Source organism: Heptranchias perlo, chromosome 20 (genome assembly GCF_035084215.1).
Source record: "Heptranchias perlo isolate sHepPer1 chromosome 20, sHepPer1.hap1, whole genome shotgun sequence".
In the NCBI taxonomy this organism is placed as follows: Eukaryota; Metazoa; Chordata; class Chondrichthyes; order Hexanchiformes; family Hexanchidae; genus Heptranchias; species Heptranchias perlo.
Window position 1 is genome coordinate 11,607,970 of NC_090344.1, and position 23,852 is coordinate 11,631,821.

The following is a 23,852-nucleotide window of genomic DNA, read 5'->3' on the forward strand; positions in this document are numbered from 1 at the left end:
CGACTGCCAACGTTCTTCCCATCCTATCATTGCAGAGAGACAGCTGTTGGCTTTGCTGCAGGAGTTCAGTTCGTTCCACAATCTCAGGGGATCGACTTCTGAACACCCGTTTGTTCATTCTGGAGTTAGTCTGATGAGCAGTATCGGAACATCGAGACAAGAGAAGGCCATTCAGCCCCTCGAACCTGCTGCCCCATTCAATTTGATCATGACTTCATCTGCAATTCATCTCTGTTTCTCCGCCTTGGACTCATATTCCTTGGTACCCGAATCGAAAAACGATCTATCAATATCAGACTTCAAATTATGAATTGAGCCACAATCCACATCCTTTGGGATGAGAGAGTTCCAGCTTTCGGCCGTATTTTGTTTGCTAAAGTGATTCCTGATTTCTTGCATAATTAGTGCAGCTCCAATTTCATTTTGGATTCGGCCAAGAGCGAGAGAGAAAAAAGCCGTCCTAACCGGAAATTGATCGTTTAACGATCTCTCACAAATCAACTGAAACCAGTCAGAATGTGAATACGATTTCACTTTTCCAAAATAAAGGGAGTGACATTCATTGTGGAAACAGTCTGATGTCGCTCACTGCAGAAATATCCATGTCAGTGTGAAGGAGCTCGCCTGCAACCTTCGAACCTTCTCTGTCAAGAAGTATTCCGACTTCGTTGAAGCTAATCTCGTTTTTTTTGGATATTTTTCAGATGCCTGTTATCCAACCGCAGAATAAATGGTGGAAAATCAGACGCACTCAGCTGGCAATGTTTGCGGTACATTTTCTGGCAGACAAGACACACATTTGAACCTAAGAAATGCGAGACAATGAATGTTAAGGTAAAAGGTTGCTTTGGTGTCCTTCTATTGGGTTCGAACCACCAACTTTTCAGTTAAAAAGCCGAATGCGCTCAACAATTGCGCCACAGAAACAGAGCTTGCAACTGTTCAAGGACCAATTCATCGAGCTGACGCTTCAGGTTGCCGCACTCAATGTAACAGCTTTCTTCCAATCAGTTTACTTTTCCAAAATAAAATGTGTGCAGCTTGCACGATTCAAAATCTGTGCTGTATTATTTCTGAAAATTAAACTCACCTTGCCATTAACCACCTGTATGTTGATGGACTCAGTCCGCTCGTGGAAGAGAGAATTGATTTTTGAGCTGTGATTCGCCATTCTCTGTTCCAGTAATATTCAGGTTTGCGGAAAATGAGATGAGATGAAATGAGCAGGACAAACCAGCAGGTCTGTGACACTACACGGTGTCTACAAAGTTGTCTCTTGCACTAACAGTGAAGTGGACGACAATTTTCACTCTTAAAGCAGTAATTATTATGTTAAGAAAAAATGTGGCCGAGAAAGACTCGATTTCAGCGCGGTGACACGGGCCAGAGTAAAGTTCAGTTAATGCGATTGCCGAGTGGTGAGAGGGTGGATTTGTAACTCCTGTGCGGCTGCGCTGCACATTGTCCAGATCTGTTTGGAGCGATATTCCCTTCAATTCATCACTTACAGGGACAGTTTGATTCTAAGTTTCTTTTCCCGGTGCTTGGTGAGATTTCAGAAATAAACGCGACCCGTGCTTAACCCAAACTCGTCACTAACACGTTGACCGACACAAGGCGGCCACACTCTCCACTTCCGTGAGATGAAAGCCGACAGCGATTTCACGTCGATTCCAATGGCGAAAAAAACTCATTCAATGAAAGCGCAGGTCATTGAGGTGCCTTTAAATTCCTGATTGTTTACACAGAACTTCTTCCCAAAGCGTTTGAGATACACGTGGGGCGATTTGGGGACTTCTTCTCCCTCTTTGCAAAAGTTTCAACCGCAGCACAAGATCAAAAGTCGAGAGCAAAATGAAACGATTTGCTCAAATTTGAGATCCAGAGAACCAGAATTTAGAGCAAGGTTCTGTTTATTGAGAAAAAGCAGATGAAACATTCATTCCGGAAGGATATAGAACCCTATCAGCTCTAAAGGCAACGGTTACCCCGTGTATTGAACACGCAGCCTTCTGGTGACGCTGGAAATAATGCAGATGGTAGCAGGAAATTGAAAAGTGGGAATTGATAGATTAAGTGTGTGGACAAAACTGTGGCAAATAGAGTTCAATGTGGGGGAGACCGAGGTCATACACTTTAAATCTAAGAAAGATAAATCAGAGTATTTTCTAAATGGTGAGAAACTCGGTGCTGTGGAGGAGCAGAGAGATTTAGGGGTCCAAGTACAGAAATCGCTGCAGGTACTAAAAATAATTAAACAGCCTAATGTGCCGTTGGTACGGCCGGTTAACTCGTTTGCAAAGAGTATAATGTAAGAGAATGATCACGGACTCGATTCTTGTAATTTACTTTATTTATTTCGCGTTTTTGTAACTTTTGAAATCGAAGCTTTACAAAGAAAATCCACAGAAAAATTCACGGGGACCGTTTTTTGAATTACATCCGTTGTAACTTTGCCCCTGGGCAGGATAAACACGTCTTTCTTTTTATTTGTCTTTCTCCAATTTGCAGATAAACGTTTAACTCGCGGCCTGTTCCCATTAATGATCATCAGCAGCAACAGACAGACAGAGCGGGTCTGACCGCCCCGAGTTGTGGAAAATGGATCAGTTTAGGACAAATCAAATAGTCACCTGGCACCGAGAGAGACAAAACCAAGAGAAAAAGGCAGAAGGTAACAGAGAAATAACAGCCAAATACAAACGATATAAATATTTCCCATCCTTGATGTCTCTCTATTCAATCCCCAATCCTTCAGTGGCGGGAATTAAATTTCACTGTAAATAAATCCGAGAATCGAAGCAAGGAAGAAGAAAGTGAACAACCAAAAACTGCTGAAACTCGGGATTGAACCAAGGACCTTCAGATCTTCAGTCGAACGCTCTCCCAACAGAGCTCTTTCGGATCTTCACCCGACGATTACTTTGTGTTATTGTCGTGGAAGAAAATATAACCCCAGGAGGAATTGCCCCTCCTGTTCATTCCACAAATCATAAAATCATCACACTCATAGAGATACACCCACAGTTCATATATGAACATCGTACTCATAGAGATACACCCAGAGTTCCGATATGAACATCGCACTCATAGAGATACACCCACAGTTCATATATAAACATCGTTGTCATACGTAAACTACGTATGACAACGATGTTTATAAATCAACAGCGCACTCATACATCCACACCCAGTTTATGGGAGGAAGATCGGTACCGACCGCCGATAGAGCTCTCGGAGGTGGAAGCAGCAGCGACCGATCAAACTCTGGATCTCATCCTTAACACAGACCGGTAGATCCACCTGTGAAGTTACACCGCCCCTTGATGGCAGGGACGGTAATGGGTTCTGAGAAGGCCTCAGGGCGTCTGATCGCTTCTTAGTGGCGATCCATTGGGGCAAGGGCATCTCAGAGAGGGGAAGGTACTATCAGAGGGCATCAGAGAGTGTAACGGGGCTCAGAGAGGGGAGCGGGCAGTCAGAGGGTATCAGAGAGTATGTTGAGATCTCACAGAGGGGAAGGACTGCCAGAGGGTATCAGAGAGTGTAAGGACTCTCAGGGCGTATCAGTGTGTGAGGACTGCGGGTATCAGAGAGTGTAAAGGGCGCTGACAAGGTTGAAAGAGGATAATGGACTCTCTGAGGGTATCAGAGAAGATGAGGAGATCAGGGAGAATCAAGGAGGGTAAATGGGTATCAGGAGGTATCAGAGAGGCGAATGGATCCAGAGTTGGCATCTTCTTAATGTTACACATCCTAACTATCAACATTTTTAATAACAGCAAAAATGAAATCGATTGAAACGATATCTGCCGTGTCCCATGTGGAAGGAATGAGAAGATAGTACCGGGACGGACTGGGTATTTGGCAACGCTCACGGTTTTCTTTCACACAGCTCAGTATTGTGTCTGTTTATATGACTGGATTTCATGAACTGGAGATAAGAGGTTGCACTTTGAACCTTTCATCACCCACTGTGAAAAATATAACTCAAAACCCCCAATATTTGCTTTAAACCCAAGACCCCGAGTTTAGGAATTTCGTGCTTTACCGACTGAGCGAGCCGGGCCAGCGGCAGGGCTCCTTCTCATCCTATTATTGCAGAGAGGCAGGTGGTGACGTTGCTGTCGGGGTTCAGTTTGTTCGACAATCCCAAGGTGGCAGAATCTGAACACCCGATTTTCATTCTGGAGTCAAGTCTGATGCCTCTTACCAGTCGTCCAGCCCCGCACTGAGCAGGAGTGCAACATCGGTACAGGTGAAGACCATTCAGCCCCTCGAGCCTGCTGTCCCATTCAATTTGATCATGAGGTGATCAGTAATTCATCTCTCTTCCCCCACCTTGGACTCGTATCGCTTGGTAACCGAACCAGAAAAAGATCTATCAATATCAGACTTGAAAATTTGAATTGAGCCTCAATCCACATGCTTTGGGATGAGAGAGTTCCAGCTTCCGGCATTATTTTGTTTGCTAAAGTGATTCCTGATTTCTTGCCTGATTCGTCCAGCTCCAATTTCATTTTGTATTCTGCCAACAGAGAGAGAGAGATAAAAAGGCCGCCTTAATCAGAGATTGATCCTTGAAAGATCTCTCACAAATCAACTGAAACCTGTCGGAATGTGAATACCATTTTACTTTTCCAAAATAAAGCGAGTGTCATTCATTGTGGAAACAAGAAATAATCCGAATTCTTTCAAGCCAATCACGTTTTTTTTGAATATTTTTCAGACAGCAGATTAAATGGTGGAAAATTAGACGCACTCAGCTGGCAATGTTCACGGAATAGAATCATAGAAGTTTACAACATGGAAACAGGCCCTTCGGCCCAACATGTCCATGTCGCCCAGTTTATACCAGGAAGCTCGTCCCAATTGCCTGCACTTGGCCCATATCCCTCTATACCCATCTTACCCATGTAAATGTCCAAATGCTTTTTAAAAGACAAAATTGTACCCGCCTCTACTGCTGCCTCTGGCAGCTCGTTCCAGACACTCACCACCCTTTGAGTGAAAATATTGCCCCTCTGGATCCTTTTGCATCTCTCCTCTCTCAACTTAAATCTATGCCCCCTCGTCATAGACTCCCCTACCTTTGGGAAAAGATTTTGACTATCTACCTTATCTATGACCCTCATTATTTTATAGACTTCTTTAAGATCACCCCTAAACCTCCTAATCTCCAGGGAAAAAAGTCTCAGTCTATCCAACCTCTCCCTATAAGTCAAACCATCAAGTCCCGGTAGCATCCTAGTAAATCTTTTCTGCACTCTTTCTAGTTTAATAATATCCTTTCTCTAATAGGGTGATCAGAACTGTACACAGTATTCCACGTGTGGCCTTACTAATGTCTTGTACAACTTCAACAAGACATCCCAACTCCTGTATTCAATGTTCTGACCAATGAAACCAAGCATGCTGAATGTCTTCTTCACCACCCTATCCACCTGTGACTCCACTTTCAAGGAGCTATGAACCTGTACTCCTAGATCTCTTTGTTCTATAACTCTCCCCAACGCCCTACCATTAACGGAGCAGGTCCTGGCCCGATTCGATCTACCAAAAATGCATCACCTCACATTTATCTAAATTAAACTCCATCTGCCATTCATCGGCCCACTGGCCCAATTTATCAAGATCCCGTTGCAATCCAGATAACCTTCTTCACTGTCCACAATGCCACCAATCTTGGTGTCATCTGCAAACTTACTAACCATGCCTCCTAAATTCTCATCCAAATCATTAATAGAAATAACAAATAACAGCGGACCCAACACCGATCCCTGAGGCACACCGCTGGACACAGGCCTCCAGTTTGAAAAACAACCCTCTACAACCACCTGTCGTCAATCCAATTTTGTATCCAATTTGCTACCTCACCTTGGATCCCGTGAGATTTAACCTTATGTAACAACCTACCATGCGGTACCTTGTCAAAGGCTTTGCTAAAGTCCATGTAGACCACGTCTACTGCACAGCCCTCATCTATCTTCTTGGCTACCCCTTCAAAAAACTCAATCAAATTCGTGAGACATGATTTTCCACTCACAAAACCATGCTGACTAATCCCAATCAGTCCCTGCCTCTCCAAATGCCTGCAGATCCTGTCTCTCAGAATACCCTCTAACCACTTACCCACTACAGATGTCAGGCTCACCGGTCTGTAGTTCCTAGGCTTTTCCCTGCCGCCCTTCTTAAACAAAGGCACAACATTTGCTGCCCTCCAATCTTCAGGCACCTCACCTGTATATTTTCGTTCAGACAGGACACACATTCGAATGCTGGAAACGCGAGACATTGAATGTTCAGGTGAAAGTTACGACCCAGCGTCCACCGGGTGGAGCTCGAACCAAAAACCTTTCAGTTCACAGCCGAACGCGCAAAACAATTGCGCCACAGAAACACAACGTTGTATTTGCTGAAGGACTAATTCACCGAGCTGAAGCTTCAGCTTGCCGCGATTAATATAACAGCTGTCTGACTATCAGTTTACTTTTCCAAAATAAAGGGTGTGCAGCTTGCATGAGTGAAAATCTGTGCTGTATTATTTCTGAACATGAAGCCAACCTTGCCATTAACCACCGTATGTTGGAAGACTCAGCCCCCTCGTGGTGGAGAGGATTGACCTTTTCAGCTGTGATTCGCCATTCTATATTCCAGTAATATTCAGGTTTGCTGAAAATGAGATGAGATGAAATGAGCAGGTCCGAGGAGCAGCTCTGTGACACGACACGTTGTCTACAAAGTTGTCGCTTGCACTTTCAGTGAAGCGGACCGTAGTCTTCACTATTAAACCAGTAACTATGATGTTAAAAAAAATGTGTTCGAGAAATACTTGATTTCAGCGTGGCGATGCTGGGCCGGAGTAAAGTTGTGATTGCCGAGTGGCGAGAGGGTGGATTTGGGACTCCTGTGCGGCTGCGCTGCTCATTGTCCAGATCTGCTTGGAGCGATATTCACTTCAATTCTTCACTGACAGGGACAGTTTGATTCGAAGTTTCTTTTCCCTGTTGCTTGGTGAGATTTCAAAAATAAAGACGACCCGTGCTCACCCCAAACTCGTCACTTACACGCTGACAGATACAAGGCGGTCACACTCTTCACTTCAGTGAGATGAAAGCCGAGAGGCGAACAAAACTCATTCAATGAAAGTGCAGGTCATTGAGGTGCCTTTATAGTCCTGATTGGTTGCACTGAACTTCTTCCCAAAGCGTTTCAGATTCACGTGGAGCGATTTGGCGAATTATTTCCCTCTTTGCAAAAGTTTCAACTGCAGGTCAAGATCAAAAGTCAAGGGCAGAATGAGACGCCTTCCTGAAATTTGGGAACCAGGGAAGCAGACTTTCGAGCAAGGTTCTGTTTATTGAGAAAAAGCAGATAAAATATTCAATCCGGAACGATCCAGAATCCGATCAGCTCGAGAAGTAATGGTCACCCCGTGATTTGAACACGCAGCCTTCTGGTGGCGCAATAAGTCATGTCGATCGAAGCAGGACGTTGAAAAGTGGGAATTAATCGATTAAGTGAGTGGGCAAAACTGCGGCAAATAGAGTTCAAGGTGGGGGAGAGCGAAGTCATTCACTTTAAATCTAATAAAAATAATTCAGGCTATTTTCTAAATGGTGAGAAAAAAGGAACTGTGGAGGAGCAGAGAGATTTCGGGGTCCAAGTCCAGAAATCGCTACCAATCAGCATACAGGTACAACAATTAATTAAACAGCCATTCGGACCGCCGGTTAGCTCATTTGCAAAGACTATGCCGTAATGTCATGATCACGGATTCCATTCTTGTAATTTACTTTATTTATTTCGGGTTTTTGTAACTTTTAAAATGCAAGCCTTGACAAACAGGTCCACAGACAAATTCACTGGGACAGTTTTATTGAATAACATCCAATGTAACTTTGCCCCTGGGCCGGAGAAACACGTCTTTCTTTTTATTTTTCTTTCTCCGGTTTGCAGAGAAACGTTTAACTCGCGGCCTGTTCCCATTAATGATCATCAGCAGCAACAGACAGACAGAGCGGGTCTGACCGCCGCGAGATGTGGAAAAGGCATCAGTTTAGGACAAATGCATCAAATCAAATTGTCCCCCGGCACCGAGAGAGAAAAAACAAGAGAAAAAGGCAGAAGGTAACAGAGAAATAAAAACTATATCAAGACGAAAACATATTTCCCATCCTTGATGCCTCTCTATTTCATCCCCAATCCTTCAGTGGCGGGTATCAAATTTCACTGCAATGAAATGCGAGAATCGAAGCAAGGAAGAAGAAACTCAACAACCAAAAACTGCCGAAACCCGGGATTGAACCATCGACCTTTAGATCTTCAGTCTAACGTTCTGCCAACTGAGCTATTTCGGCCGCTTGTCACAACATCCCTTTACATCATTGTCTTGGATGAAAACATAACCCCAGGAGGAATTGCAGCTCCTGTTTATTCCGCAATTCACAGAAAAACATCGCACTCATATGCACACACCACCAGTTCGTATATAAACATCGCACTCATATATACGCACCCGCAGTTCATATATAAAGATCGCACTCATATATACACATCCGCAATTCAGATATAAACATCACACTCATATAGAAACACCCACAATACATATACAAACATCACACTCTTATATACACACCTATAGTTCATAGACAAACATCACGCACATATATACACACCCACAGTTCATAAACAAACATCACACTCATATATGCATACCCACAGTTCATATATAAATATCACACTTATATATACACACCCACAGTTCATATATAAACATCGCACTAATATATACACCCACAGTTCATATATAAATATCATACTCATAGAGATACACCCACAGTTCATATATAAACATCGTACTCATAGAGATACATCCACAGTTCATCGCTGTCATACGTAAACTACCAAAGTTTATAAATCAACAGCGCATTCATACATCCACACCCAGTTTATAGAAGGAAGATCGGTACCGACCGCCGATAGAGCTCTCAGAGGCGGAAGCAGCAGCGACCGATCAAACTCTGGATCTCATCCTTAACACAGACCGGTAGATCCACCTGTGAAGTTACACCGCACTTTGATAGCAGGGACGGTAATGGGTTCTGAGAAGGCCTCAGGGCGTCAAATCGTTTCTTAGTGGCGATCCATTGGGGCAAGGGCATCTCAGAGAGGGGAAGGTACTATCAGAGGGCATCAGAGAGTGTGACGGGGCTCAGAGAGGGGAGCGGGCAGCCAGAGGGTATCAGAGAGCATATTGAGATCTCACAGAGGGGAAGGACTGTCAGAGGGTATCAGAGAGTGTAAGGACTCTCAGGGCGTATCAGTGTGTGAGGACTGCGTGTATCAGAGAGTGTAAAGGGCGCTGACAAGGTTGAAAGCGGATAATGGACTCTTTGAGGGTATCAGAGAAGATAAGGAGATCAGGGAGAATCAAATAGGGTAAGTGGGTATCAGGAGGTATCAGAGAGGCGAATGGATCCAGAGTTGGCATCTTATAAATATTACACATCCTAACTATCAACATTTTTAATAACAGCAAAAATGAAACCTATTGAAACGGTATCTGCCGTGTCCCATGTGGAAGGAATGAGAAGATAGTATCGGGAGGGACTGGATATTTGGCAACGCTCACGGTTTCCTTTCACACAGCTCAGTGTTGTGTCTGTTAAAATAACTGGATTTCATGAACTGGAGATAAGAGGTTGCACTTTGAAACTTTTATCACCCAGTGTGAAAAGTAGAACACAAATCGCCCAACGTGGGGCTCGAACCCACGATCGTGAAATTAAGAGTCTCATGCTCTACCGACTGAGCTAGCCTGGCCGGTTGCCAAAATTCTTCCCATCTTATTATTGCAGAGAGACAGCTGTTGGCTTTGCTGCAGGAGTTCAGTTCGTTCCACAATCTCAGGGTATCTTCTTCTGAACACCCGTTTTTTTCATTCTGGAGTTCGTCTGATGTCTTTTACCATTTGTCCAGCCCCGCGCTGAGCAGTATAGGAACATCGGGACAAGAGAAGGCCATTCAGCCCCTCGAACCTGCTGCCCCATTCAATTAGATCATGAGTTGATCTGCAATTCATCTCTGTATCTCCGCCTTGGACTCATATTCCTTGGGACCCGAATCGAAAAAAGATCTATCAATGGCAGTCTTCAAATTATGAATTGAGCCACAATCCACATCCTTTGGGATGAGAGAGTTCCAGCTTTCGGCCGTATTTTGTTTGCTGAAGTGGTTCCTGATTTCTTGCCTGATTAGTCCAGCTCCAATTTCATTTTGGATTCGACCAACAGAGAGAGACAGAGAAAAAGGACGCCTTAACGGGAGATTGATCCTTTTACGACCTCTCACAAATCAACTGAAACCAGTCGGAATGTGAATAGCATTTTACTTTTCAAAAATTAAGGGAATGTCATTCATTGTGGAAATAGTCTGATGTCGCTCACTGCAGAAATATCCATGTTAGTGTGAAGGAGCTCGCCTGCAACCTTCGAACTTTGTCTGTCAAGAAGTATTCCGATTTCCTTCAAGCCAATCTCGTTTCTTTTGGGTATGTTTCAGATGCCTGTTGTCCAACCGCAGAATAAATGGTGGAAAATCAGACGCAATCAGCTGGCAATGTTTATGGTGCTTTTTCTTGCAGACAAGACACACATTCGAGCCCCAGAAATGCTAGAAAATGAATTTTAAGGTAAAAGTTACTCCGGCATCACCGGGTGGGTTCAAACCACCAACTTTTCAGTGAAGAGCCAAACGCGCTAACCAATTTCACGAACAGAAACACAACTTTAAGTTTGCTGAAGGACTAATTCACAGAGCTAAAGCTTCAGGTTGCAGTGATCAATATAACATCTCTCTACTATCAGTTTACTTTTCCAAAATAAAGGGTGTGCAGCTTGCACGAGTGATAATCTGTGCTGTCTTATTTCTGAACATTAAACTCCCCATGACTCCAAAAGCCTGTATGTTGGAAGACTTGGTCGCCCAGTAGTAGAGAAGATTTTTGCTCTATTATTTCTGAACATTAAACTCACCTTGCCATTAAACACCTGTATGTTGGATGACTCAGTCCCCTCCTGATAGAGAGGATTGATTTTTTAGCTGTGATTCGCCATTCTATATTCCAGTAATATTCAGTTTTGCTGAAAATGAGATGAGATGAAATGAGCAGGTGCAACGAGCAGGTCTGTAGTCGGGGAACACTTCAGCAGTCAAGGACATTCAGCCACCGATCTTCAGGTAAGCGTTCTCCAAGGCGGCCTTCGAGACACACGACAACGCAACATCGTCGAGCAGAAATTGATAGCCAAGTTCCGCACCCATGAAGACGGCCTCAACCGGGATCTTGGGTTCATGTCACGTTGCACGTAACACCACCAGCGAACAAAATTTATCTGTTTTTAATACAACGGGTCATTCTCTCTCTTTCTCTTCCTTTCGGATGTTTCTCTCTCTCTCTCTCTCTCAGTCTTTTGTTCTGGCCGTTTGGATATTCGGTGGTCCTGCATGTAACATCTCTCTGTCTGAACACTTTGATTGCCTTGGCAACGGGCAGTTGGAAAGATTATCTGTAATCACCAGGTATTGTTCTCTGACTATAAATGCGGTAACATTCAAGGAATCCCACACTTCACCTGCGAAGGAGAAATCCTCCAAAAGCTTGTGATTTTCAAATAAAACAGTTGGACTATAAACTGGTGTTGTAAGATTCCTTACATTTGTTAACCCCAGTCCATCACCGGCATCTCCACATCAATTTAACAACGGCTGCACCAAACTCCTGGTGTGATATACACTGAACATTTCAAAACCGTCTCCTAAAATGCAGTCTGAAAAGCGTTTCACATACAAAACAAATCATTATTAAACTCATGAGTGTCACTCGGTAACCACGTTAGGGTTTCTTTCAGTCTGCAACAGAAAGTTATCGGTTGGTTAATGGTGTTTACAGAAATATTCCTCTTTTCGTCGAGTTTATTTGGTTTCATGTAATTAATTATAGAGGTGTGAGCGACGATTCATAACCACGAGCCCACCAGGCACCTGTCCGGACAGTTCACCCAATCCGGTTACTTTGATCATCTGCCCTAATCTGGCAGAAAAACAATTGGATGAACAGCCCTTGCCTGTGAAAAGGTGTCCTCTCCCCTTGATCAAACTAATATCTGCAATTGATGTACTGGAGCGAATTGCGCTCGAAGAAGCCGCACAGGAATTCCAAATGAACTCTACGTGGAGGAAACGGAGTGACAGAAGCAGAAGGAGATGCCACGTGAAAGATTTGGGCCCGGACCTGCTTCATGAGACTTTAAATGTTGTCAGCCTTTAACTGTAGCTCACAGTGTGAGAACAGTCATTGCTATCATTAGCCTTTTATATATCTTCTTGCACTGCATCTCCTCAATAGCCCCGGGTTATCACAGCATCGCTTTCTGCAAATTAAATCCCAGTCTGAAAACATACGCGATTTCAAACCTAAGCAAAGTGTTTGAGATTGGAAGGAGAGTGTGAGTGGGGATCATGGGCCTGGGGGGCAGTGAGATCATCTCCTGAATTCTAAGATATTCCGCAAAGCAAAGAAGCAGTGAGATGAGACCTTTCCGTCTATTTTTTCCGGTATGTGCAAAATCCATCCCTTCTCGATGGACAACACCGTTCTTTCCCTCTCCCTGCTGAGCAGGTCAAGATGGGTTTCATGTATTCGCTGTTTTTGCATCAAGCATCTAATTCAACTGGCAGTTGGAGGAGTAAAGGAAGCAGGAGGGAAAGAAGATTCAGAAACAGGAGATGCCAAGTGAAACGGTTGCTTCAAATGATCCACGGCAGCCCAGCGACGCCCCGCAGCTTTCCCAGGAGCTGTATCGATTCGACCCGTGCGTGCGTGCATTCTGGAAATGGAAACAGAGACATCCGCTGCTTGTGGGATTAGTTCACTTCAATTTTCCATTTCACGCGCAGGCCTACCCGCACTCGGTACTGTCATGGCCTGAACAAGTCTTTCGTGTTCTCACAGAAAATGCCATTTTTGCGAGCAGCTTGTCTGGACTGGACTGCACTGCACTGTGAGTATTCAATTAATGAAATCAGTACTTCAAACAGAAAACATTCTTCACTCACTCATCCTGATACATTAGGGTCTCTATACTTGAATTATTCTTTTATTTTTTGGAACATGGGAACATGAGTAGGCCATTCAGCCCCTCGAACATCCAGGTTCATACATCCTTCCTGAGGTGGGGTGCCCAGAATTGAATGCTGTCCTCCAGATGGGGTCTCGCCAGAGCTCTGTGCAGCTTTAACATAACTTCCACCTCTTTGTATTCCAGCCCTCAAGAGATAAACGGGGAGAGTGAGAGCTCAATATAGAAAGCGAGAGTGAGCAAATGGGAGAGAGAGAGAGGACTATGCATTGTACAAACCGTCGCTGTGTCGCTTTCTCAGGAGCTGCTTTGAATCCACACTGAGCTTTTGAACCACTTACTGCACCGCAGCAAAAGTTCCAAAGCAGCATAAGTGATACGTGAAATAAACTAATCGATAGCCGATTTTTGGTGCCATGCGTAGCACGTGGGACTTCTTCTAATCAATGCAAAAGTTTGTGTGTCCGAATCTCACCATCGTTGAATTTTAGCTCAGGGTTCGGTGATTTCCGCGCTGCGAAGTGAAATGTTGCAGCAAAACCTCAACAGGATCATTAATGTCCTTCAAGGAAGGGAAACTACCCCCTACACTTCCTCTTATACAAGTGGCTCCAGACCCACCCGAATTTATAATGCTTAATCCACTCTGAGCTGGATTGGCGAAACACTCTCAAGAAGGAGGCTCATCATCTGCTCACTGCAAAAGTCAATCTGCTGGATTTCCGGTTCTATCAGACTGCATGTTCCTTCAGACAGATTTCTAACTGGACACATGCATCCGGCTGCCGGTCGTGTATTGGTGCTTGAGGGGTAGAATTCTTGCTTGCAGTATTTCTACTCCTCTAGAAGTAGCTCCAGACGATCGCAAGATGGAAAGTACCATGACTGACCGGTCTAACGCGCTGGTTTAAAGCTCAAGCTAAATCTCATAACTTGTAGATTGATCTAAATCATAGTTTGCGGCTCCAATACCGCAGCCACCCTCCTGTAAACTAATAACACTAAATATTTCATCACTATTACAACAAGAGGAACCACGTGGTGATACAAATAATTGATGCAATTTGGAACACCGAAATTATACCTTCAGCTCCGTTCGAAATGTTCACAAAGAAAAACAATTGTTGATCTAGGTGAGTCTCGAATAAAAACCTTTGCATTTCCCGACCCTGTACTGTCATATAAGGACCGCGCATTGCTTTATTGTGCCGCTAGAGCCCGGTTACTCTGATCACCTGTCCCACTCTGCTGGAAGGAATATTAAGGTTAGAGGCCCTTACCTGTGGAAACGTGTCCTGTCCCCGTGATGGAAATAATATCTGCACTTTCACTTTCAGCTCCTTTCACATCCTCTGCTCCATCGCACTACAATCGGGTTTTCTGTGAACAGATCAAAATAAACATTGGCAGAAATTCTAACAGCAGTGGGATTCAAACCCACGCCTCCATAGAAATTTGATGGAACACCTTAGACCGCGATGCCACGCGACCATAATGTCACAGTTACGTTTAAAGAGATGTTTAATGCTTAAATAAATGAATTGAAGCTAATTGACCGCATTTACCCCGTGCTGGGGTTGTTCTCCTTAGAGCAGGGAACGTTAAGAGGAGATTTGATGGAAGTATTCAAAATCATGATGGCTTTAGATAAAGTAAATAAAGAGAAGTTATTCCCATTGGCGGAAGGGCGAAGAACCAGGGACACAGATTTAAGGTGATTGGCAAAAGCACCAAAGGCGACATGAGGAAACACTTTTTTACCAACGAGTAGTTATAATCTGGAAAGCGCTCCCTGAAAGGATGGTGGAAGCAGATTCAATCATGGCTTTCAAAAAGGAATTTGATAAGTACTTGAAGGGAAATTGAAGCAGGGCTACCGGGAAGGGGCGGGGGAATGGGACGAGGGAATGCGACGAACTGGATTGCTCTTACAATGAGCCGGCACGGGCTCGATGGGCCGAATAGCCTCCTTATCTGCTGTAACCATTTTACGATTGTATGAATCTATTTATACTCTATATTTTCTTTGCATGCATTTTTCTATCTCTCCCTTTCTCTGTCTCTCGTGTTGTCCACTGATGGACTTCTCAGGCTTCCATGATCGGCGACGGCTGATCGAACCTGCAACACCAGCAGAGAGGGTTAAAAGAAAGATTGAGACGGTAGGAAAAGTAAAGGTGCGACCCAGCTGCTGCAGCTAATGTCTACACGTTAATGTCTCTTCGGTCTTACAGAGAAACAAAGCACCAAATCAATTAAAGTAGACTTATGGTAGAGTGTATGTTATCACGATGCCGAGACAGCCGGCAATCAAATATAGAACCACACAATCATAAATATTTACACCACAGAAGGAGGCCATTCGTCCCACAGTGTCTGTGCCGGCAGAAAAAGAGATATCGAGCCTCATCCCACTTTCCAGCATTTGGTCCGAAGTCTTGTAGTTTACGGCTCTTCAAGTACATATTCAAGTACTTTTTAAATGCGATGAGGGTTTCTGCATCTCCCACCCTTTCAGGCAGTGAGTTCCACACCCCCACCACCCTCTGGGTGAAAAATATTCTCCTCCCCTCTAATCCTTCCTCCAATTACCTTAAATCTATGCCGCCTAATTATTGACGTCTCTACTAAGGGAAATAGGTCCTTCCTGTCACTCTATCATGGCCCATGATAATTTTATACACCTCAATTAAATCTCCCCTCAGCCTCCTCGGTTCCAAACAAAACAACCCCAGCCTATCCAATCTATCCTCATAGCTCAAATTCTCCAGTCCTGGCAACTTCCTCGTAAATCCCCTCTGTACACTCTGCTGCAATCACATCTTTCCTGCATTGTGGTGATCAGAAAGGTACACACTACTTTAGCTGTGGCCTTACTGGTGTTTTATACAGTTGTAGCATAACCTCCTAGCTCTTATATTTTATGCCTGGGCTAATAAAGGAAAGTATCCTGTATGCCTACTTAACCACATTATCTACCTGTCTTGCTACCTTCAGGGATTTGTGGACATGCACTCCAAGTCACTTTTTTCATCTGCACCTCTCAGTATCCTCCCAAACAATGTAGTTTCAGAGCAACTAATACTGAAACATCTTACTTGATAATACAAGTCATACAGTCGAAACCAATTTGGTAAAGGGAGACTAATACTGGTGACTGGCAATTGTTAGTGCACAAATTGATATTGCTGTACACGGAATAGAAAATGAGATTGGATCGACAGGAGAGATCTGAACGGAAGGCCGATCGGCTTTAGATGGCAGCGAACCTTTGCACTGGCTGCATGATAAGTTATGATAGCGGCACGTTGGTATAGAGGTATGATTCTCGCTTAGGAGGTTTAATCGATTAAAATGCGAAAGGTCCCGGGTTCAAATCGCAAATGAGGCCTGCTGTATTAATACTTTTAGTGAAAAGTCACCAATTGGCGTCTCGCATCTTTCCAGCGTTGCTGTTGGGAGAATTGAATTCTATCCAGTACATATTTGAGCTCCAGAGGACAGGGTGCGGAAGTTTCCAAGGCGCAACACACGTGAAGTAAATAAAATATATCAAGATGATGAGGAGATTGAAACTGAATGTGAATTTACCTCAATTCGGGCGGTCTCATTGATATTAGACGACGGGATAGAAAGCCACATATCGAAGTTTACTGATAACACCGACGACAGCATTGTAAGCAGTGCAGATGGAAGCATATAATTACAGAGGGACATTAATATAATAAATGAATGGGCAAAACTGTGGTCAATGGATTTCAAATTTAGGCAAGTGTGAGGTCATCCACTTTGTACCTAAAAAGGATATATCAGAATATTTTATAAATGTTGAAAGGTTCGAAATTGTGGAATTCCAAAGGGACTTATGGGTCATGTGCATAGTTCATTAAAATGTCATGGACAGGTACAGAAATTAATCAGAAAGGCTAACGGAATGGTGGCCTTTTTAAGTAGAGGACTAGAATACAAGGCGATAGATATTATGCTACAACTATACAAAGCTCTGATTAGACCACACCTGGAGTACTGTGTTCAGTTCTGGGCTCCGCACCTTAGCAAGAATATATTGGCCGTGGAGGGACAACAGTGTAGATTTACTAGAATGGTACCTGGACTCCAAGCGTTAAATTGTGAGGAGAGATTACACAAACTAGGGTTGCATTCCCTGGAATTTAGTAGATTAAGGGCTGATTTGATCCAAGTTTCCAAGATGCTAAGGGGAACTGATGGGGTGGATAGATAGAAACTATTTCCGCCCGTAGTGGTGTATAGGACCAGGGGACATAACCTAAACATTAGAGACAGGACTTTCAGGAGTGAAGTTAGGAAATCATCACTCAATGGCACCTACAGTCCTGGGATCTCCTCTACCTCCCACCACATTAACACACTGGCCACTAATCATTAAATTAAATAATGGGTGAGAGAGATCAAGTAAGTGAAGATGTGATAAATTAAAGAAAAAAGACAAGGCAAGAGAGCACGGTAGCAATTAGGGAAATGATAATCAAAGGGTGACAGGAAGGGACAGAGCATGCAAACTTAAGAAAAAAAATACATTACTAAGGGCTTTGTATCTGAATGCACGTACCATTCGTAACAAAATGGATGAATTGACAACTCACATAGAAATAAATATGTACGATCTGATAGCCATTATAGAGGCATGGCTGCAAGATGACAAAGGCTGAAACCTGAATATTCAAGGGCACTTAACATTTCGGAAGGACAGAAAGCTAGGAAAAGGTGGAAGACTAGATTTGTTAATTAAGAATGACATGAGTATAATAGAGAGAAATGACCTTAGTTCTAAAGACCAAGATGTAGAATCAGTTTGTGTAGAGATAAGAAATAGTATAGGCAATAAGTCACTTGTGGGAGTAGTTTATCGGCCTCTGAATAGTAACCACACTGTTGGACAGAGTATACAGGAAGAAATAATGGGGGCTTGTGAGAAAGGAACAGCGATAATCATGAATGGTTTTAATCTACATTTCGATTGGAAAGATCTGATTGGCAAAGGTAGCCTGGAAAATGAGTTCATAGAGTGCTTTCGGGACAGTTTCTTAGAACAGCACGTTCTACAGCCGTTCTAGAGCAGGCTATTCTAGATCTGGTAATGTGCAATGAGACAGGATTAATTAATGACCTCATTATAAAGGAGCCTCTAGGTAGCATTGATCGCAATATGATTGAAATTCGCATTCAGTTTGAGGGAGAGAAGATTTAGTCTAAGACTAGTGCTTTAAACTTAAATCAGGGCAATAATGAGGGCATGAAGACAGAGTTGGCTGAAGTGAACTGGGAACTTAAGTTAAGAGATATATCAGTAGAAATGCAGCGGTAGACATTTAATGAGATATTTCATAACACGCAGCAAAGATACATTCCAGTGAGAAAGAAAGGCTCCAGGGGAAGGACGTACCATCCGTGGCTAACTAAGGAAGTTAAAGATCGTATCAAATTGAAAGGAAAGGCAGAAAATTCCGCGAAGATTAGTGGCAGGTCAGAAGATTGGACAGAATATAAAAAACAGCAAAGAATGACTAAAAGAATAATAAGGAGGGAGAATTTAGCTAGCTAGAAATATAAAAACAGGTAGTAAGAATCTCCACAGATATTTAAAAAAGAAAAGAGTAAGTAAAGTGAGCGTTTGTCCTCTAGAGAGTGAGTCTATGGAATTAATAATGGAGAATAAGGAAATGGCGGATGAATTGAACAGATATTTTGCGTCCGTCTTCACTATAGCGGATACAAATAACATGCCAGAAATAATTGTGAATCAAGAGCTGAAAGGGAGGGAGGAACTTAAAACATTTACAATCACCAGGGAAAGGTTTTTGAAAAAAATATTGGAACTAAAAGCTGATAAGTGCCCAGGTCGTAACGGAATTCATCCTAGGGTCTTAAAAGAAGTGGCTGCAGAGATAGTAGATGCACTGGCATTAATTTTCCAAAATTCCCTAGATTCTGGAAGGTTCCCATCAGATTGAAAAATAGCGAATGTAACTCCTCTATTCAAGAAAAGAGGGAGAAAGAAAGCCGCAAACTACAGGCAAGTGAGCTTAACATCTGTCATTGGGAAAATGCTAGAACCTATTATGAAGGTGTTTATTGCAGGGCACTTAGAAAATGTCAATGCAATCAGGCAGCGTCAACACGGCTTTTTGAACGGGAAAATGTGTTTGACTAATTTATTAGAATTCTTTGAGGAAGTAACAAGTAACGTGGATAAAGGGGATCCTGTGGATGTGATGTACTTGGATTTCTAGAAGGCTTTGTACAAGATGCCACATCAAAGGCTGTTACACAAAGTAAGAGCTCATGGTGTGCGGGGTAACTTATTGGCATGGATAAAGGATTGGTTAGCTCACAGGGAACATAGAATAGACATAAATGGGCCATTTTCAGGTTGGCAAGATGTAACAAGTGGAGTGCCACAGGGATCAATGCTTGGGCCTCAACTATTTACAATCTATATCAATGACTTGCATGACGGGACCGAATGTATGTTTGCAAAATTTAGTGATGACACAAAGGTAGGTAGGAAAGTAAGTTGTGAAGATGACATACGGAGTCGGAAAAGGGATATAGATAGCTTAAGTGAGTGGGCAAAAATTTGGCAGATGGAGTATAATGTGGGAAATGTGAACTTGTCCACTTTGGCAGGAGGAATAGAAAAGCAGTATATTATTCAAATGGAGAGAGAGTGAAGAAATCTGAGATACAGAAGGATTTGGGTGTCCTCGTACATGAATCGCAAAAGGTTAGTATGCAGGTACAGCAAATGATTAGGGAGGCAAATGGAATGTTGTCCTCTGTTGCAAGTGGAATGGAATATAAAAGTAGAGATGTTTTGCTACAGTTGTACAGGGCACTGGCGAGACCACATCTAGAATATACTGTGTGCGATTTCGGTGTCCTTGTATAAGAAAGGACATAATTGCTTTAGAGGCGGTTCAGAGAAAGTTCACTCAACTGATTCCTGAGATGAGGGCGTTATCTTCTGAGGAAAGGTTGGACAAGTTTGGCCTGTTTACACTGGAGTTTAGAAGAATGAGAGGTGATCTTATTGAAACATCTAATATCGTAAGGGGACTAGAAGGGGTAATTGCTGAGACGATGTTTCCCCCTGTGTGAGAGACTAGAACTAGGGACCACAGTTTAAAATTAAAGGTCTCCCATTTAAGACGGAGATGAGGAGAATTTGTTTAAAAGGTTCGTGAGTTCGCGGAACTCCCTTCCCCAGAGAGCGGTGGAGGCAGGGTCAATGAATATTTTTAAGGCTGAGTTAGAAAGATTCCTGACGAACAAGGGAGTCAAATGTGATAGTAGGTAGATGGGAAAGTAGGGTTGAGGTCAAAATCAGATCAGCCATGATTTAATCAAATGGCAGAGCAGGCTGGAGGGGCCGAATGGCCTACTCCTGCTCTTAATTCTTATGTTCGTATCTCACTGGCACCAAATTCCCGTGATCGCCTCTACCTCCGCCTCATTAACAAACTGGTCACCACCACCTACAGTCCGGGATCTCCTCTATCTCCCGCCCCATTAACACAATAGTCACCGGCACCAATAGTCCAGGGGTCTCGTCTACCTCCCGCCCCATTAACACACTTCTCACCGGCACCTGCAGTGCCAGGATCTCCTCTGCCTCCCGCACAATTAGCAAACTGATCACAGGCACCTACAGTCCGAATATCTCCTGTCTCACCGTCACATTAATACACTGGTCAACGGCACCAAAATTCCTAGGATCTCCTCTACCTCCCGTCACATTAACACACTGGTCACCGCCATCTACAGTCCGGGATCTCTTCTACCTCCCTCACAATCAATGCACTGGTCACCGGTACCTACAGTCCCAGGATCTCCTTTACCTCCCGCCCCATTAAAATACTGGTCACCGGCACCAACATTCCCAGGGTCTCCTCTACCTCCCGCACAATTAACACATTGGTCACCGCCACCTACAGTCCCAGGATCTACTTGACATCTAGCACAATTAACACATTGGTCACCGGCACCTACTGTCCCAGTATCGTCTCTACCTCCCGCACCATTAACACGTTGGTCACAGGCACTTACTTTCCCGGGATCTATTCTAACTCTCGCACCATTAACACACTGGTCACTGGCACCTACTATCCGCGATTTCCTCTATTCCCACCCCGTTAACACACTGGTCACTGGCACCTACTATCCGCGATTTCCTCTATTCCCACCCCGTTAACACACTGGTCACGGGCACCTACTGTACCAGGAGATCCTATAACTCCCGTCCCATTAACACATTGATCATCGGCACCTACAGCCCAGCGATCGACTTTACATCCCGCACCATTAACAAACTGGTCGGCAGCGCCTACATTACCAGGATGTCCTCTACTTCCCGCCCCATTAAGAGACTTGTCACCTGCACCCACTGTTCCGGGATCTTCTCTACCTCCCGCACCATTAATACACGGGTCACCGGCACCGACTATCCTGGGATCTCCTCTACATCCTGCCACATTAACACACTGGTCACCGGCAACTACAGTCCCAGGATCTCCTGTGCCTCCGGCCTTATTAACACACTGGTCGCCGCCACCTATAGTTCGGAATCTCCTCTACATTCCGTACATTTAACACACTGGTCACCGGCACCTACAGTCCCAAGATCTCCTCTACCTCCTGCCCCGTTAACACAGTTCTCACCGGCATCTTCAGTGCCAGGATCTCCTCTACTATCCGCCCCATTAACACACTTCTCACCGGCACATTCAGTCCCAGGATCTCCTCTACTACCCGCCCCATTAACACACTTCTCACCGGCACTTTCAGTCCCAGGATCTCCTCTACCTCCCGCCGCATTAACACACTTCTCACCGGCACCTTCAGTCCCAGGATCTCCTCTACCTCCCGCCCCATTAACACACTTCTCACCGGCACTTTCAGTCCCAGGATCTCCTCTACCTCCCGCCGCATTAACACACTTCTCACCGGCATCTTCAGTCCCAGGATCTCCTCGACTATCCGCCCCATTAACACACTTCTCACCGGCACCTTCAGTGCCAGGATCTCCTCTACTACCCGCCCCATTAACACACTTCTCACCGGCATCTTCAGTCCCAGGATCTCCTCTACCTCCCGCCCCATTAACACACTTCTCACCGGCATCTTCAGAGCCAGGATCTCCTCTACTACCCGCCCCATTAACACACTTCTCACCGGCACCTTCAGTCCCAGGATCTCCTCTACCTCCCGCCCCATTAACACACTGGTCACCGGCACCTTCAGTCCCAGGATCTCCTCTACCTCCCGCCTCATTAACACACTTCTCACCGGCACCTTCAGTCCCAGGATCTCCTCTATTACCCGCCTCATTAACACTCTGGTCACCGGCACCTACATTCCCAGGGTGTCCTCTACTTCCCAACTCATTGACAGACTGGTCACCGGCACCTGCAGTCCCGGGATCTCCTCTACCTCCCAGACCATTAACACATTGGTCACCGGCACCTACAGTCCAGAGATCGCCTCGACCTCCCGCCCCATTAACAGACTTATCTCCAGAACCTATAGTCCCAGGATCTCCTCCACCTCCCGCCTCATTAACACACTGGTCATAGGCACATACTGACACGCGATTTCCTCTAACCACCCCCCCCCCACCCCACCCCATTAACACACTGGTCACGGGCAACTACAGTCCCGGGATCTGCTATAACTCCCGCTCCACATAACACACTGGTCACCGGCACCGACAGTCCAGGGATCTCCTCTACATCCCGTCCCATTAACACAATAGTCGGCAGCGCCTACATTCCCAGGATGTCCTCTACTTCCCGCCCCATTAACGCACTGGTTACCGGCACCTACAGTCCCGGGATCTACTATAACTCCCGCCCCATTAACGCACTGGTTACCGGCACCTACGTTCCCAGGATCTCTTCTACCTCCCGCCCCATTAACAATCTGGTCACCGGCACCTACAGTCCAAGTGTCTCCTCTTCCTCCTGTCCCATTAACGCACTGGTCACCGGCACTTTCAGCCCCGGGAGCTCCTCTACCTCCAGCCCCATTATCACACTGGTCACCGACACATACAGTTAGGGATCTCCACAACCTCCCGCTCCATTCACACACTTTTCACCGGCACGTTCAGTGCCAGGACCTCCTCCACTACCGGCCCCATTAACACTCTGGTCATCAGCGCCTACATTCCCAGGATGTCCTCTACTACCCGCCTCATTGACAGACTGTTCAATGGCACCTACAGTCACGGGATCTACCATAACTCCCGCCCCATTAACACAGCGGTTGTTGGCACCTACAGTCCCGGGATCTCCTCTACCTCCCGCACCATTAACAACCTGTTTACCGGCACCGACATTCCCAGGATCTCCTCTACCTCCCGCCCCATTAACACACTGGTCTAGGTACCTGCATTCCCAGCATCTCCACTACCTCCCACCCCATTGACACACTGGTCCAGGCACCTACTGTCCCGGGATCTCCTCTACCTCCCACAACATTAACACACTGGTCACCGGCACCTACTGTCCAAGGATCTCCTCTACCTTCCGCCCCATTGACACATTGGTCACCGTTACCTAATATGCAGGCATCTCCTCTATCTCCTGCCCTTTAACAGACTCGTCACCGGCACCTGCAGTCCCTGGATCTCCTCTACCTCCCGCCCCATTGACACACTGGTCCAGGCAC

At 44.8% G+C, this 23,852-nt stretch overlaps 2 non-coding genes across 2 annotated transcripts; both read right to left on the minus strand.

The window, feature by feature from the left end:
• Positions 1 to 8,287: 8,287 nt before the first annotated feature.
• Positions 8,288 to 8,360, minus strand: trnaf-gaa (transfer RNA phenylalanine (anticodon GAA)). The gene has a single exon. It is a non-coding gene; the product is annotated as a tRNA-Phe (tRNA).
• A 1,392-nt stretch (positions 8,361 to 9,752) lies between these two features.
• On the minus strand, positions 9,753 to 9,825 carry trnak-cuu (transfer RNA lysine (anticodon CUU)). Its single transcript has one exon. It is a non-coding gene; the product is annotated as a tRNA-Lys (tRNA).
• Positions 9,826 to 23,852: the final 14,027 nt, after the last annotated feature.